The 18,852-nt window shown below is 41.8% G+C and overlaps 1 protein-coding gene across 1 annotated transcript in view; it reads right to left on the bottom strand.

Annotated features, from left to right (window-relative positions):
* LOC122211995 overlaps nt 1–18,852 on the bottom strand; it is a 500,798-nt gene that overhangs the window by 350,210 nt on the left and 131,736 nt on the right. Inside the window, exon 6 of the mRNA XM_042925590.1 lies at nt 8,530–8,649. The gene's annotated coding sequence lies outside the window, so the exon portion shown is untranslated. The remainder of the gene's footprint in view (nt 1–8,529; nt 8,650–18,852) is intronic.

Genomic DNA, 18,852 nt, shown 5'->3' on the forward strand with positions numbered 1-18,852 from the left:
TTGACAATAGCCAAAGTATGGCAAGAGCCCAAATGTCCATCGATGGATGAATGGATAAAGATGTGGTACATATATACAATGGAGTATTACTCGGCAATCAAAAAGAATGAAATCTTGCCATTTGCAACTATGTGGATGGAACTAGAGTGTATTATGCTAAGTGAAATTAGATAAAGACAAATATCATATGACTTCACTCATATGAGACTTTAAGATACAAAACAGATGAACTTAAGGGAAGGGAAGCAAAAATAATATAAAATCAGGGAGGGGGATAAAACATAAGAGACTCTTAAAAATAGAGAACAGAGGGTTGCTGGAGGGGTTATGGAAGGGGAGATGGGCTAAATGGATAAGGGGATTAATGAATCTACTCCTGAAATCATTGTTGCACTATATGCTAACTTGAATGTAAATTAAAAAATAAATTCTTTTAAGAAATAAATAAATAAAAATTTACATGAATGCCTGCTATATAGTTACCAGTGTGCTAGGCACAGGGTTGCAATGATGACTGATATACAGTCAAATAGGAGAGAGAGATGGGTACTTATAATTTCAAAATAATGAGCTGTTTGGGCGTGACGGTAAGAACAAGACAGCATGATTGACAAAAGGGGATGATATGTTCTAGTTGATGGAGAAGGTGCAGTGGGAAGATAAAGTGTTAGTGGAAGGATAGGAGAAGCACGCAAAAAGTCAATGGTCACTCTTTAGTTATGACATATAACTGGCTTGAAACAGAAGAAGGAATTGTGTAGGCACAAACTAAGTGAGTGACTGGTTCTTGATGAACAAATTCCTAAATAATGATTACAGTTATTTCGTTGGTATTTCTTGACCATCTGATTTACTTTCCTAAAACATAAGAGCGACATTAGAATGACTTCTTCCATGGGACTTGATTTATTGAGTTTGATGATACTTGTGATAAATTTTTCACTGTAATTTTCCCCTTCTAGCTTTTCCTAACATAATATTTACCTGAAAGAAATTGCAAAAAAAGATGTAATCACCTTAACTCAAGGCATGATACCCTTGATTTCCTGTCCTTTTATCTCTCCTGTAACGTTGCTCTGACCACAAATACCAGGAACTCCGAAGCAAACAAACACGGTGATGTTTGTGGGACATGTTCTTCTTGCAAGGTCTAAATGCAACTTCCTATATCTGGCCTGAAACATGATTCTTGCTGTTTACTTCTTCTTGTATTTCCCATGACAACTAAGATTCTAGTTTGATTTTAGACCAAACTGCATTAGACCATCTACAATGGGGAGTTCATACGAGAAACAAGGGTAATCTCTCTGTAGCCAGAGATCCATTCTTTTTAGAGTGAGGCAAGGGTAAAATCAGAGCCACAGGTTAAAAGCCCCATGCCCATAATTTTCTCCTTTATTCACTTTTTCTGTGATGCACTTGGAGACATGCTCATGCACTGATGAACAATTGTATTCTGCATTTTGCATTCTGCTTTGTTTGTGGAGACCTGGAGAGATTTGTGGACACTGGGATAAATTATGTGAGGTGATGTGACTATTCTTTACTGTTCTGGGTGATGAGAGCTGGAAGCCCATGGACATCTAGAGAAATTATTTTCAGAAAATGAGCAGTGGTGGTGGATCATGTGATGAACTCTGGGCACAGAAATAAATTATGGTCTGAAACAGCCTGGACATTCGTTATTCCTGATGGAGCTAGGCCCTCATTTGGGTTTGGAGATTGTTGTGATGTATGTACCTCAAGCAGAAAATTCCTCAACGCTTTGTTACAAAATGAACTCACGAGCTGCAGGTAAGGTATGAGCCACTGATCATCCAAAATTTGAGAGCTGTTTTCTTTGCTCTCATTTCCATATTTACGATATACTGGAGAAGGGTTCTGAAAATTAACCCCTTCACTGATCATTAAGCCATAGTAAACTCTTAGACTGCATTACAGGAATTTTAGAGTCCCTCTAAATTCATGAATCCAGTTATGCACAAAAATTTCTCACAAGGATAATTTGAGGGGCTTTTCTTTCAAGGGACATAATAAAAACAACAGATCTTATCTTTCATTGGATAAAGCCATTAAAAAATTGAGCATTTCATTTGGCGCCATGGTAGCTGCATAATGAACCAATTAGAAGATGTCCTGTCTTGATTACATGATAAAAGCCTAGATAATTCTCTGATGTTGACTTTTCATGAATCGTGGCTTCCATCACAGAAAAGCTATTTAAAATATCCAAAATAGAAAGTTTCCGTTTTCTGGCACAGAACAACATCCTTTTCTTTCTTCCTTTCCTGATTACAACAATCTCAAGGCACAGCACATTTTATTTCTATCAATTTGGATCTCATTTCTGGCCTCATGCCCACTGGGCCTGGTTATGATCAGGGCATTTTGGAATGTGTTAAGCGGCAGGTGTAATCACTTGCATTTTTATACCTCTGAGCATGGTTCAGAAGGGATCCCCAGCATCAGTCTCCTGGATCCTTGGCCCAGGGTTGTGGTATGGCAGGATGTGACTGGCTTGCTCAATAAAGGTCACCTAGCTCTGTATAACTTTGTGTCAGGAGATTCTTAGATGCCAATTTTGACTTCAGAATTTAGCTTTAGGAAATGAGTTGATTTCGTTTTCTGATGTTCTGCTAAAGCTGCCATCCCGAGTCTCTAATATGTTAAAGCAGTGCCTAATAGTCAGCAGAAGGACCACTGTCAGCATCCAACTGTTGTGTCTAATAGGGAAAGCTGGATACTCTCTGCCTGTGGACTCTGTGTCACTTGGGAGGCTTGCCTGACTGCTTCCTTTCCAATTCAAACATGTACCTTATAATGTTTTCCTTGGGAGCCGAAAACAACAGTGAATAAGGAAATCCTCTGTTGGGGCTGAGTGGCAAACCTCATAAAGAAAAAGATGATATGAGCCTTATATGGAACACCTAACTCTGAGCTGACTGCTAGCATACTGGGGTGTGTGATCTCTAGAAGCATCTTCCCCTAGCTTATCTGGGAGTGCCCATGACCTGGGGCTGGCTTATCAGTCAGTCCTACTGTGACCTCATAGAGATCACTGATAGCTAATGTTAAATACCTAGGTGGTACCCATAGCAATTTGGCCTCAGTGGCCAAGGATTCAACTAGAATGGTGTGATTCACTACCTAAGCTCATGGCAGTGAGCTTAGGAAGTAGCTAAAATCACAGGGAGCATGCACAACAGTGTGGGAAAGAGTTGTAGAGCAAGATGCACAGGATTTGGGTTTTGACTACAGCATTTACCATCTGGGTGACCTAAGGCAAGCCTTCCTAATGTTTGATTTTCTCATCCATCCAATCACTTGTTTGACAAATACATATTTACCAACTACTCACTGTGATGTGCTACAGTAGTGACCAGGAAGCTAGAACAAAGTTGCACAGAGCCTGCAGTCTAGTTGGGGGAGACAATGAACAAAATAAACGGGCAAAACAAAATATGTTTGGTAAGAATGATATTGGAATAAAGCAATACCTATTTCTTAGAATTGCTATGCAGATTATATGAAATAATATCTGGCCCTAAACAAGCTCCAATATTGCAAGAGACACTATCATTAGCAAAGTACTGATAGGAAACAAATTATTTCTGCTTGAAGTCCATCTTCTCCAACAAGTTTATAATCTATTAAATTGGGAGAAGCAAGAGTCCAAAAGGACCAAACAGATCACACAAAATATGACCTATGTAGGATCACTACTCTGTCCTAGGCTCTCACAACCTTCCTCTTTCTCTCTTTCCATGAACTTGAAGATTCAGGTCTTCTCGAAACCTGCCATAACCCACCCAGGACAAGACAAAGGTTCCTCTTCTCTGCCACTGATGGCTAAGTAGAATGGAGTCTCCTCTTACAACATGATGGATAACAAGCTTTGCATCCTTTTCATTTAATCTGTTTTTCTGCTATTTCCATATAAAATCAGTTATTTAATAATAATTACAAAAATTAATAAACTTGCAGAACTTACAAGGCCTCCAGCAGCATTGTCCCCGATCTGTGTTTCTGACTTCAGAGGTACTCAGGGACTGAACAACCCCAATCCTATTCTTTTTCCTCAACACCCTACCCTCTTTCTCCTTCCATTTTCCGCGTCCCTTAGACCTTTGCTACTCAAACTATGGTCCGTGGACCAGGAACACCAGCATTATCTGAGAGCTTGTTAAAGATTCAGAGCCTCACAAAGTATGGAAAGAGCCCAAATGTCCACTGACTGATGAATGGATAAAGAAGATGTGGAGATATATAAATACATAGATATATAGATAGACAGATATAGATATATATAGATATCTATATATACACACACACACACACACACACACACACACACACACACAGTGGAATAGTACTCAGGGTTCAAAAAGAAAGAAATCTTGCCATTTGCAACAATGTGGATGGAACCAGAGTGTATTATGCTAAGTGAAATATGTCAGAGAAAGACAAATATCATGATTTCATCTATATGTGGAATTTAAGAAACAAAACAGATGAACATAGGGGAAAGGAAGCAAAAATAAGATAAAAACAGAGAAGGGAGACAAACTATAAGAGACTCTTAATTATAGAGAATAAACTGAGAGTTCCTAGCAGGGTGGTGGGTGGGGGATGGACTAAATGGGTGACTGGTATTAAGAAGGGCACTTGTTGGGATGAGCACTGGGCATTATATATAAGTAATGAATCACCAGATTCTATTCCTGAAATCATTATTACACTATATGTTAACTAATGTGGATTTAAATTTTAAAAAATTCAGAGGCTCAGAGCTGCTAAATAAAAATCCTCATTTTAACAAGGTCCTCTGGAGATTTGTATGCACACTGACATTCAAGGAGCACTGCTAGGTTTCTCTCTCTTGCAGAGTGAAGACAGGATAGCAGGTGTCAAAAAATGATTATGATGATAATAGTAAAAACAATCACAGCATGACTACTACTACTGCTACTAACAACAACAACAGGATTTACTGAGAGTGTACTACTTGAAAGGACCCCACTAAGGGCTTTCTGTTCATTAGCTCCTTTAACTACTACCTATTCTAGTGTCCCTTTGTCTTAGTAAATTGCAGGGTTTCCCATCTCAGGATGTCCCTTGTTCCATGTTTCATATGGGAAGAATCACCTCACAGTATAAACTCGCAGGAAATCCAGGCATCAGAGAAGCCAGAAGCCTAGCAAGGCACAATGTCCACACAAATAGCAACGGGGAGAGCTTTCAGAGTGACCAGAAAAGCAGGCAGCCATGGGGAGAGTCACCAGAACTAGGGTGTGAGAGCAGGGCCAAACAGGAAGGACAGAGGAAGCTAGGCTCTGGCAACAAGCAAAGGATTGCTAGAGAGGCAGCCTGTTCCAGGTCCACTGCCATTACTATCCCTTACCCTTCTGAGTCCATCTCAAGAAAGCTCAACCTTCTACCTACAAGATAATAACATCTAGATACACACACACCCCACCCTGATTGCAAGTATTTAGGCAGAGTCAAAGAAGGGCAGGAAACAAACAGCTCCTTCTGACGGAGATGGGACTAGACTGCAGATCCAGATCCAGATACATGTACCAGCCCTGTAAGGATAAAAGCCCCAGGGATTGCGGGATGCTGCAGGAGACTGATTGAGCAGATAATTAGGGCTATAATATGAGGAAGCCACGGTTGTATGTCAGTCTTCACATGCATCAGACTGTGGTGGTCCACATCCACAGACACATCCTTGAAAATTGCTTCACTGTCCTAAAACCAAGAATACCTGGGGACAGAAGAATTGAGTGGGAAAGTGGCCACAAATGGGCACAAGTGCTCCCCAATACTGTGTATGTCCTACCCCTGAGGGCCAGCAGTATTTTCTTCCTATATGAAAGACAATCAAATTAGATCACGGGCTCCCTGAAGTTGGGGAGTAAATATTCTTTCATCTCAGCAGGACCTGGTACAATGACTAACGCATCACAGAAAATGAGTGTCTGATCATTAAACAGGAGAAACAAAGACTCATTTCTGGACTAAGCTGGGTAAAAGGGTTAACTTTGCAATGCCTATACCTAAGTCTCTTTTTACTCAAGATTTTCCCACTGTTCAAATAAAGAAAAATGAAGGCCAAAGAGGACATTATCTCTACCTCCTTGGATCTTGAAAGCTGTTTTCCTACTGCTGTTACAGCCCTACACAATTGACATGACTATGTCATATATGTATGTTAACTGCTCTTTATACTGTAAGCTCATTATGAGGAAGGACAAGCTTGATCTTCCTTACATCCCATCACATACAGGACAGTGTCTAGAACAAAACAGAGACCCAGCAAGTAACTGTTGAAGTGGAATTGACTTTGAATCCTGGACCCTCTGACTAGCTTGAACCTAAAGGCCAGCTGTGATAAACTCCACTCTAGATTACATCTCTTCTCAAGACATTGTCTTCTAGATCATTGATCTCTGCTCATAGACATGAATGGGTTTCAGCAACATCTAATATCAGGACTGTTGCTGGGAGTGAAACCTACACTCATCTGGGGCATCAATCACGATCTCATATGCTTAACCCAAATGATGTATTGATCCTGACTGCCTGGAAATACACTTGACAAGGACTAGGTGACATTTCAAAGGAGGGACAAGATATTTTCAAGTCAATTAGAAGCATCAGAATATTCAATGCACGGAGGAGGAGCTTACCTCAAAGGAGCAGCCCCTGAGAATGTGAATTAAACCCCCTCTGATACACCAAATCCTCCAGTACCCTCCAACATTTAAGAGATATGGTTGCCTGCCCCATCACACATGCCACCATGCCACCATAAAGGTCCATGGGTTTCTGCACCAGATCTATAAAATGCAAAGTGGTTGCGATTGTCAGGAAAAATGTAGAGAATATTCACTCACATGGAATCCCAATCTAAGCACCTAAAAATCTTAGGTTTGGAAGATGGTTGCTTTGACTTGATAAATAAAACATAATCCCTTCTGTTTCTAAAGCACTCTGTACTTCTCAGACAACTTCAGTCTCTCATTTCATCTCAGTGGCACCTACTATAATCCTGTAAGAAAGACCAGGCTATCATAATTATGCTCAGATGAGAGGTGAGGAAATTGGAGTCTAAAAAGATATACTGACTTGGTCAAATTCACCCGATTAGATAGTGTCTGACTTTCAACTAGAATCAGACTATCCCAGGGATCTTTCCATTTAACCTTACAAGCTTCAACTCTGACTAGGGTGGGGGAAGAAAGCTTTAGGAAAGGCAAGATACTCCAGGGGATTTCAATTCTGTACATGAGTTTAAAACAAGGGATTGGAAGGGTCATTCATTAGGTCTGCCTGTAGCTTTAATGCCAGACTTACAGTGAGGTAGACAGAGTCCTGCCCTAGAAAGGAGGAGAACTCCTGAGCCTGGATTTCCAAAAACAAGTCAATTATCCAGGGGTGGATTCAGGCTTTACTGAGCCTAAAGCTTATAAATTTGGGAATTTATGTTTTAGAAAAGAATATAAAATGACAAACTCAAAGTTAAGTGTGAAAGTAAATATCTGTTTAGAATGAGAAAATAAATCACAATAAAGCATATATTTTTAAAAGCTGACAAATACCACAAATAGCAAAAGTTTTCAGATTTTAAAAAGTAAACTAATACTATTATTAATTGCTTGACAAATCTCTGCATTGCTTCTCTTTTCATACATTATTAAATGCAAAATCACCTCTTCATATGGCAGTTATAAGTTTCTATAGAGAGAACAGAAAGACAATTTTTCCTCTACATAGTTGGTGAGCATTTATTAATAATTTATAGAAGTTTCTTCAAGCTTCATACTTGTAATTAGCAATGCCATGTACATTTTTAGTATTGTTGGAAAACTTGGGAAAACTTCTGCCAAGTTTCTCTCATATGTGAAAATGTGAGCTGAAAGATTTAAAAGATTTTTCCATAGACTAGCTTCTAACTGTCTATTTCAAAACTTGTTTCTCCTCTACTAACTACACACATCCAGTACCAGGCAAAACAGCACATCTTCATATCATGATAGGACTTCCAGGCCTACAACTCTGGAGGCTGGCGATGGCACAGCAGGTGGCAAAAATAATCCTGGCAGCCATTCCTATACTGGGGCAGCTGGCAATAACATAACTATGCGTGGAACCTATATTATCATACCCACTAAACACAAACGAGATGGCTCACCGCAGCTTCTCCTTAATGGAATTCCAAAATGCCCACAGACATTGCAACATCTCCCTGCACAAGGGAAGCGAAACAGAGGAGAACTTGGAGTTGAAAGAGACAGCAATCTTAAGCAACTGCACTAAAAACATAAACAAAACAAAAACAAAAACTTTTCTATTCAAAACGTATAATCACATGAATATGTTACCAAGGTCTCTCCCAGATCCTTTGAAAGGGTATCTGCTAGAGAGGCACTCTGCAAATGTCCCTTGTGCCCACTGGTGTTCTTGCCTATCAATCAGAGGAGGCAGCCAATCATTTCTACTCGTTTAAGAAGATGTAGGACTGACCTGGATTAGAGATGACTTCACAGGGACTAAAGGGGTTCTTACATCCTGGTCCACAATGTCTGGTATCTGCCACACCCATCCTCAGCTGGAGGTGCAGGATCAAATGGGATCAGCTGAATACTGTGTGGGGCACAGAAAGCACTTAGAACTGCTTGAAGACAGAACAAATTAAACACAAGTCAAACACAAAGAATACAAAAAGGTTGTTTTGTAGACTCCCTGGAGTCTGCTATTAAGCCTTCTCCGCTCTGGTACCGAAAGGCTGGTCAATTAATCCCACCGCACCCTGGCATCCTGGCTTCCATGTCTCTCCAGTGTCCAGGCTTTAATGCAGAGCTGGATAATGGCTCTCTCCTCCCTGCAACCAGGCCAGGCGGCCTCATGGTGCTTTACTCCAACAAATCTCCGACAGCGCCAGTAACTGCTGCCACTCACTGCTTCTTTAAGGGTCTTAACAAAACTTGCTTAATCCTCCTGGCATGGAACCCAGCTGCAGAGGGGCAGGTTTTATGGAGTGTGTAATCACAGGATTTTGTACCCATCGTTACAGGGCTCCAGCTTCCTTAGCGTGACGTGTGCCACCCCCACTGCCCTGTGCACTGCAGGGCAGTCCCTAGCACTGCTCTGCTCCTCTCCCTACCGCTGCTGCGCAGTGTGGACTGAGTTTTGTGTTATTCTGTGCAGAGTGCAGAATAGGGAGGGAGAGGGAAAGGGAAATAAACAGGGAAGGAAGACAGATGTCGAAAAGACAAAGGCAGATAAAGTGAAGTTAGAGAAAACTGTATCGAGTCCCTAAGGAAATCAGATGGAGATGTTCTTTTAGCTCAGCCAAAGGAAAGAGTGAGCTTGTGTTTTTAAGCCCGCAGGCTGTTGGCAAGGAAAATAAACCTCCTAACAGACCCTGAATCTGATGGTAGCAAGGAGGAGAGGAAAGGAAAGGAAAGGAAAGGAAAGTGAGGACAGTTGAGTGGGAGAGTTGGGAGAGACCCCTAAAGAATCCTAGAAGAATACTTTGAAAGCAGAGTGTTGTTTTACTCAGGAACGCTCGGCACTGACTTCAGCCTTGACTTTTCCATTACAGGTTGTGGATCAGTGAAATAAACCAGCATTTACATTAATGTAGAGATCAAATGGATGAATCCTGAGTGTATTGTAGCCTGGAGAGGTAGGAACTTCATGGCATGCCAAACTCAATGGTTATTATTGTCATGGATATCATCAACAATACCACTTTCATCATTATTGCTCTTTTAGATGAGAAAACTCTTCAAGAATAGGCTCCTGTAATTCCAACTTCCCTCCCCACCTTGTGTCTTCTGCTTTAACAGACCCCAGGGCACAGCAGCACAGACATCTTCCCCCTGTAGCTCTCCGTGCTCTCCCCTCGCCCTTCAAAGTTCTTCCATATATGTGATTGTGTGGATTCTGGCGTGACATCAAACCATGGAGTTGTAGGGAGAAACAAGAGAAAAGGACAAGGAGAAAAGACCAAGAAAAAAGCAACGGAATTTAAACATAGAATTGCCTGAAACGTACAAGCACTGTTTATCTAGGTCCTCAGAAACCATATGCAGATCACATGCAAATGAACCCATGGCCCTCTTAACTAATTTGCTACACCTGGATGTGGCTCTTGGGGAAAACCTAATGGAGACACCTGCTATGAACACTGAAGGAATAGTCCCCTTGGTAGTATTTCACCCCTTCTGTTTCTGCTACCAATTTTAACTAGGGGAAGTAATGAGCTGGTGCAAAACAATAACTAAGAGCTGGGGGGGGGGGGGGGGCGGCGGGAAATGTAACCATTGAATTTCATTCGAACTGTCATTATTTTGTGCTGAGAAATTACCAGAGGGCATCGACCTACCCATCAAACCTCAAAATGCAAAACACACTTCACATCCTATGCAAGGGACTTAGGGCAAATTAGAGGTACCAGTGTTTCCAGGCTCTCCCTTTCGTGATGGGAGAGAAGGGGCCCTGTTTCTGCTGTCTGGGATAGGGGAAGGGAGTGTCAGCCTTCATCTCCCAGCTAGCTCCCAGCAGTCAGCAGGGGGGGCAGGGGAAACAGTTGGACCAAGCCGGCTTCTTGTTTGGAACTTTCTCTGATCTTGGACTGAGCGACAGGTCTGTGATGTTCCCACACTGCGGTAGGAGAAAGCAAATTATGCTCCCTCCTTCATCTGCCTGCCCCACACTGGAGGGGCTGCTATCAGGGTCTTCTGCACTAACTTCCCAGCTGAGCCCTTTCCTTGAAGTCTCCCACCCACCTGGCTCCTGCAGAGAGGTTGGTCTTTTAGGCTGAGGATGATTCAGGACCAGACAGTCTCGAATTTCCCAAAGATTCAAATGAAGAAGGGGGAGCAGGGATGAAAAGGAGGAATACATGTACAGCAAAGGGGACACTTAATAGGTACCTGAAAGAGGCTTTTGCAACATTAATACATTTTTCATCCTCTAAACATGACTTCCTATATGTGTGGACCATGTAAGATTTGGGGTCCATTCCCCAGAACAGAAAATGGGAAAACATGTTTGTGTGTGTCTGGTCACAGGAACACTATCCTCAAGTCCCCAGGTGGCAGTCTTATGGGAATTCACGGGGTTCACTTCTCTATCTCAATCTGTATCAGGGTTCAAAGAAGCAGAACCACTAGGATTGTTGATAGGCAGGCAGACAGACAGAAAGAGGGACAGACAGGTTTAGTACAGGGATTGGACTTTATGCAACCTGAAACCTGGTTAAATAGGTTTCTTCTATCTTCACAGCTGATGCTAGAGCTTGGAGACCGTGGGGCGGGCAGGCAGTCAGGAGGGTGGGGGAAAGCAAGAACCAGCAGGAACTCAGAAGCCACAAGATGGGCTGATTCCTGCCTCTGGCCTTGGTGATGTGGCTCTCCTAAAGCCAGGCTCCTTTATCACGGAGCCAAATACACACATCTGGCCTTAGAGTCAGGGAGACTGGAAGATCCAGAAGAGGGTGCGGCACCTGTAGGCCCAGTGGCTGCTTGGAGCTAACAACGTACAGGAGCTACACAATGGCCACTGCTTCACTTGCACCCCCCAATTCTCACTCATGAATCTTGCCTGTGGCTTACCTTTGCAAGAAACTTACAGGAAAGGGAGTTCTAGGAAATATAGTTCCACCTGCCCAAGTCTACACATTGCAAAGCCACCACACCATCTAAAGTCTCTCTCTTGGCAACGATTAGGCTCCAGGCTTAGCTTCTGCCAGCAGACTGGGTCTTGTCACAAGCAGGAGCTCTAGGCTTACAGCACTGGCCCCTAAAAGGGCTGGAGGAAGGACACAGAAGCACATCTGAGCGACCGAGTTTACAGAGTCACCTAAACATGCCAAGGGCCAGAGATGGAGAGGGGAGCCTGGCCTGACACAGCCTTCACTCCTCTCCTTCCCCAGCCCCAGGGCACTTGCACCAGTGAAGTGACTATATACTGCCATCTTGCCAACCTCACTGGCAGATGTTGTGGTCTCCTCCTGGGCTGGGGACTTGTTCATCATTCAACTCTGACTGCTAGAGAAAGAGGCTACAGATTTTCTGGAAGACACAAACAGGAAGGCTCTCTTCATCCCTAATTTTCACTTTGATAGTGGGTTTCAATGCAGGGACTTGCAATCAGCTGGGTTCTACTAGTGCTACTGTGGAAACGAAGGAAAATTGCCTGGGGTTGGATAAAAAGGAGCTAGATGTTCCGGCCCCATGTTGGCATGCACAGAGATTATTAAACTCATTAACTGAACTAGGGCTTTGCCAGGACCCCAGGCAAGTGTGTGGGACTGAGCACACGCATGACTCATAGAGAATGAGTGCATCCAAAAGGTAACAGTGATGGTTGGAGCAGAGGTGGGTAGCTAATCCCTGACACTCCTTTCAGTGAGGCAGGGCTCAGAAATGCCCCCCTTTCCTGGACAGCCCTGTGGGAATGTCAGCCACTCAATCCTAGAGAGGCCTGTTTCAGCACAACAGACATGCACCCCCGTGCTGATGCTCAATCTAACTTACCAGATGGCATTGAAAAGTCACAGCTTCCGTTTATCTTACCCTGACAAGGTTGCAGAAGGGTAGAAATGAAACACTTCTTCCAAGTGAAATAGTGTCTGTTCTGGCCCCGGGAGGCTTCCTTCCAACACAAAAGTGCGGAGGCTTGCATGTGCATGTGTGCACGTGTCTGTGTGCTGTGTGAGCAGGAGGCTGGGGCAGGGATGGGAGAAAGTGTGATCCCAAAACCCTACTCTTTTCTTGTGTCCTTGAAAACTCTAACGCTGAAAACCAAATAGCCTAGGTCACAGAACGGGCACACAGACCAGTCTTCACATGCATCAGGTAAAAAACAAATTAAATGTACAAGTAGTTAATTCAAAATCAGTCTTCACAGTCTAGAATGTCAGCAGATTAATTATCTTAATCAGGGGCATCAAGAAAGTCAAGCAGCCAGAACAAAGATGGCCCCCAGGTTGGAGCTCTGTTCTCACTGATACAGTACCTTCAATTATGAAGTCGTGGTACACTGCTGTAAATTAGGAGTTGCTCTGCAAAACCAGTTCAGGGGAGCTGGTCAAGATCATCAGAGATGCTAGAGCTAAAAGTAATACCAGGACAGACTAAGAAATCAGTGAACTGTGGCAGAATAGGCAGTGAGAGGTACAGAAAGCACAACTAGCTTAGTCTCTACTTCCAGGGAATGACAGGACAGATCCCTAGCCTCGGTTTCCTCACCTGTAATATCAAGATAACCTATCTCTATCCCAGGGTTTCTCCCCAAATAACTAAGAAAGTATGCATAAACATGTATACCCGATTTAAAAAAATAAAGCTAATATTTGAGACCTTCCAAATGTCCGTAATAGCTCTTATTCTATTCATTAGTTATTTGATTCTTTGAATGTTTCATTTTACACATGAGGAAACTGAATCTCAACAGGTTAAGAATCCTGTCCAAAGTCACACCAATAATAAACAGAAAGGCTAAGATTTCAAGTCAGGCTGCTGACATCAGAGACCACCTGTTCATCTTCTTCCATTCTGCTTGCCTTTCAATGCCATGATTGGCCATAGTCAACCAAAAGCATTTCCCCATTCACACATCTGGGTTCAGGCTTTCTCAGCTCTGGGACTTTGCAGAAATGTAAGTAGAGTAAGTTTGATATTCACATCACAGTGTTATGGAAGCTGCATCTCTGTTGTAGCTTACCTGAGCCTGGATTTCAAAACTTTTGCCTGCCGCAACCTGCTCTTTAACCTTCAATTCTGGACCCTATATGTGCCTCTTGGAAGAATAAGTTCTTAATTATATTCTTGCCTGAGACCTCCTAGACATTCTTCCAGGGGCAGAATCTACTAACACTGACCCGTAAGTCTTTCTGAGACTCAGCCTTGCCTCTTAGGGTAGCTAACGTCTTGTTTCTTCCAATACCATAGATAAATGCATTCTGGGTCATGCATTCTTTGTGTCTGGCCCAGAAAAAACATTAGAGCCTCTGTACTGGGCTTGGTCCCAGTATAAGAAATCCTACTCCTTCTTCTTGATAATCCATGTAGACTGGCAGGGGAGGTATCCACCGAGCACCAAGCTTGAGCCACTGTGAAGAAAGCGGATCCTTGCATTGGTCAGGGCAGGAGGAGAATGTAGCCAAATTTTGGCATCATTAAACCAGTCAACCAGCTGCAAGACGTTACCAGCTGCTGTGTTAATCATTAATGAGGCAGACAGTGCCTGTTGCCTGTGTAGTGAACCAAACATTATGACTTGGGTTTTCATTTCATTTAAAATTAACTCACTGAAGGAAGAATCGGCCTCCAGCTTGTGAGAGACGGAGCTGTTGGCACCAAGAGGGGACTGGCAGGCCAGAAGCACAAAAGGAACATAAAGTCCTCACTGACATGATCCAACTGTTTGTATGCGGGCCGTGTCTTCTAATTCAATTCGATCTCAGCTCCTCAAACCTGCCGATCAAAATATTTCTGTGTTCCCAAGCAGAGCCTCCACGTGTCACAGCTCCTTTCCGCTGTGGCATGTGCTGATGGCTCTCTAAATTACTTTTACTATGGCTTCAAAACTAGGCCAAGTGCTCCCACTTGGGAGCGGTCCCACTCTGTATTTTTGGGTTGTATTTTCTTATTCAAAAAAAAGATAAGTGATTTTGAAAACTTTTTAACATGTTTAAACACACACAAAGGCAGAAAGAATAATAGAATGAACACCCACCCACATTTTCCTTCAGTAGCAATCGATATTTTTACCAATCTTGTATCTATCTTCTCAAGTTTGTTATTTTTGCTTTCCCTAGAAAATTCTGAAGCGAATTAAAGACTTAATGCCATTCTGCCCCAATTATTTACTGTGGATTTCTGATAAGAACATTACCTATCCATCTATGAATATATAACCACTATGCCATTATTAACCCTAAAAAAAACTGACAAGTATTTATTACCATGAAACAATGTAAATATATTCAAATCTCCTGGATTGTCTCAAATCTGTCAGTTTACAATTGGTTGTTCTACTCAGCATCTAAACATGGTCCACACGTTGCATTTGGTTATCAGGTTTTATTTTGTAACACTCCTCCCTTTTCTTCATTCTCATCCTTTTTCTCAGAACAGTTAGTAAAACTGGGTCAACAGTTCTCTAAAATGTCCTATATTCCAAATTTGGTTGATTGCTTCCTCATGGTGTTACTGAACCTGTTCTTCTATCCTCCGTATTTACTATAAACTGGAGGTTAAAGCTGGAGGTTTGATTAGATTCAGGTACATTTTTTTTTAATAAAAAGATTCATAGTTGGTGCTGTATGCATCTTATCGCACCATATCATAAGGTATATAGTATTTGGGGTCCCATTTTCACTGATGCTAAGATTGAACAATGGGGTCAGTGGATTCTGCCATTATAATATTCTTCACTAACCTCTCTCCTAAAAATTGTGCATCACTTGATCAACTGATGACCCATTGTCTCACTGCAGGTTGCAAATGAGAATTTTATTTTTTTTTTTTTATTTTTTAATATATGAAATTTACTGTCAAATTGGTTTCCATACAACACCCAGTGCTCATCCCAAAAGGTGCCCTCCTCAATACCCATCACCCACCCTGCCCTCCCTCCCACCCCCCATCAACCCTCAGTTTGTTCTCAGTTTTTAACAGTCTCTAATGCTTTGGCTCTCTCCCACTCTAACCTCTTTTTTTTTTTTTTTTCCTTCCCCTCCCCCATGGGTTTCTGTTATGTTTCTCAGGATCCACATAAGAGTGAAACCATATGGTATCTGTCTTTCTCTGTATGGCTTATTTCACTTAGCATCACACTCTCCAGTTCCATCCATGTTGCTACAAAAGGCCATATTTCATTTTTTCTCATTGCCACGTAGTATTCCATTGTGTATATAAACCACAATTTCTTTATCCATTCATCAGTTGATGGACATTTAGGCTCTTTCCATAATTTGGCTATTGTTGAGAGTGCCGCTATAAACATTGGGGTACAGGTGCCCCTATGCATCAGTACTCCTGTATCCCTTGGATAAATTCCTAGCAGTGCTATTGCTGGGTCATAGGGTAGGTCTATTTTTAATTTTCTGAGGAACCTCCACACTGCTTTCCAGAGCGGCTGCACCAATTTGCATTCCCACCAACAGTGCAAGAGGGTTCCCGTTTCTCCACATCCTCTCCAGCATCTATAGTCTCCTGATTTCTTCATTTTGGCCACTCTGACTGGCGTGAGGTGGTATCTGAGTGTGGTTTTGATTTGTATTTCCCTGATAAGGAGCGACGTTGAACATCTTTTCATGTGCCTGTTGGCCATCCGGATGTCTTCTTTAGAGAAGTGTCTATTCATGTTTTCTGCCCATTTCTTCACTGGGTTATTTGTTTTTCGGGTGTGGAGTTTGATGAGCTCTTTATAGATTTTGGATACTAGCCCTTTGTCCGATGTGTCATTTGCAAATATCTTTTCCCATTCCGTTGGTTGCCTTTTAGTTTTGTTGGTTGTTTCCTTTGCTGTGCAGAAGCTTTTTATCTTCATAAGGTCCCAGTAATTCACTTTTGCTTTTAATTCCCTTGCCTTTGGGGATGTGCCGAGTAAGAGATTGCTACGGCTGAGGTCAGAGAGGTCTTTTCCTGCTTTCTCCTCTAAGGTTTTGATGGTTTCCTGTCTCACATTCAGGTCCTTTATCCATTTTGAGTTTATTTTTGTGAATGGTGTGAGAAAGTGGTCTAGTTTCAACCTTCTGCATGTTGCTGTCCAGTTCTCCCAGCACCATTTGTTAAAGAGACTGTCTTTTTTCCATTGGATGTTCTTTCCTGCTTTGTCAAAGATGAGTTGGCCATACGTTTGTGGGTCTAGTTCTGGGGTTTCTATTCTATTCCATTGGTCTATGTGTCTGTTTTTATGCCAATACCATGCTGTCTTGATGATGACAGCTTTGTAGTAGAGGCTAAAGTCTGGGATTGTGATGCCTCCTGCTTTGGTCTTCTTCTTCAAAATTACTTTGGCTATTCGGGGCCTTTTGTGGTTCCGTATGAATTTTAGGATTGCTTGTTCTAGTTTCGAGAAGAATGCTGGTGCAATTTTGATTGGGATTGCATTGAATGTGTAGATAGCTTTGGGTAGTATTGACATTTTGACAATATTTATTCTTCCAATCCATGAGCAGGGAATGTCTTTCCATTTCTTTATATCTTCTTCAATTACCTGCATAAGCTTTCTATAGTTTTCAGCATACAGATCTTTTACATCTTTGGTGAGATTTATTCCTAGGTATTTTATGCTTCTTGGTGCAATTGTGAATGGGATCAGTTTCTTCATTTGTCTTTCTGTTGCTTCATTGTTAGTGTATAAGAATGCAACTGATTTCTGCACATTGATTTTGTATCCTGCAACTTTGCTGAATTCGTGTATCAGTTCTAGCAGACTTTTGGTGGAGTCTATCGGATTTTCCATGTATAATATCATGTCATCTGCAAAAAGCGAAAGCTTGACTTCATCTTTGCCAATTTTGATGCCTTTGATTTCCTTTCGTTGTCTGATTGCTGATGCTAGAACTTCCAGCACTATGTTAAACAGCAGCGGTGACAGTGGGCATCCCTGTCGTGTTCCTGATCTCAGGGAAAAAGCTCTCAGTTTTTCCCCGTTGAGGATGATGTTAGCTGTGGGCTTTTCATAAATGGCCTTTATGATCTTTAAGTATGTTCCTTCTATCCCGACTTTCTCAAGGGTTTTTATTAAGAAAGGGTGCTGGATTTTGTCAAAGGCCTTTTCTGCATCGATTGACAGGATCATATGGTTCTTCTCTTTTTTTTTTGTTAATGTGATGTATCACGTTGATCGATTTGCGAATGTTGAACCAGCCCTGCATCCCAGGAATGAATCCCACTTGATCATGGTGAATAATTCTTTGTATATGCTGTTGAATTCGATTTGCTAGTATCTTATTAAGAATTTTTGCATCCATATTCATCAGGGATATTGGCCTGTAGTTCTCTTTTTTTACTGGGTCTCTGTCTGGTTTAGGAATCAAAGTAATACTGGCTTCATAGAATGAGTCTGGAAGTTTTCCTTCCCTTTCTATTTCTTGGAATAGCTTGAGAAGGATAGGTATTATCTCTGCTTTAAATGTCTGGTAGAACTCCCCTGGGAAGCCATCTGGTCCTGGACTCTTATTTTTTGGGAGATTTTTGATAACCAATTCAATTTCTTCGCTGGTTATGGGTCTGTTCAAGCTTTCTATTTCCTCCTGATTGAGTTTTGGAAGAGTGTGGGTGTTTAGAAATTTGTCCATTTCTTCCAGGTTGTCCAATTTGCTGGCATATAATTTTTCATAGTATTCCCTGATAATTGTTTGTATCTCTGAGGGATTGGTTGTAATCATTCCATTTTCATTCATGATTTTATCTATTTGGGTCATCTCCCTTTTCTTTTTGAGAAGCCTGGCTAGAGGTTTGTCAATTTTGTTTATTTTTTCAAAAAACCAACTCTTGGTTTCGTTGATCTGCTCTACCGTTTTTTTAGATTCTATATTGTTTATTTCTGCTCTGATCTTTATTATTTCTCTTCTTCTGCTGGGTTTAGGCTGCCTTTGCTGTTCTGCTTCTATTTCCTTTAGGTGTGCTGTTAGATTTTGTATTTGGGATTTTTCTTGTTTCTTGAGATAGGCCTGGATTGCAATGTATTTTCCTCTCAGGACTGCCTTCGCTGCATCCCAGAGCGTTTGGATTGTTGTATTTTCATTTTCGTTTGTTTCCATATATGTTTTAATTTCTTCTCTAATTGCCTGGTTGACCCACTCATTCGTTAGTAGGGTGT

The sequence above is a fragment of the Panthera leo genome, chromosome F3 (assembly GCF_018350215.1).
Source record: "Panthera leo isolate Ple1 chromosome F3, P.leo_Ple1_pat1.1, whole genome shotgun sequence".
In the NCBI taxonomy this organism is placed as follows: Eukaryota; Metazoa; Chordata; class Mammalia; order Carnivora; family Felidae; genus Panthera; species Panthera leo.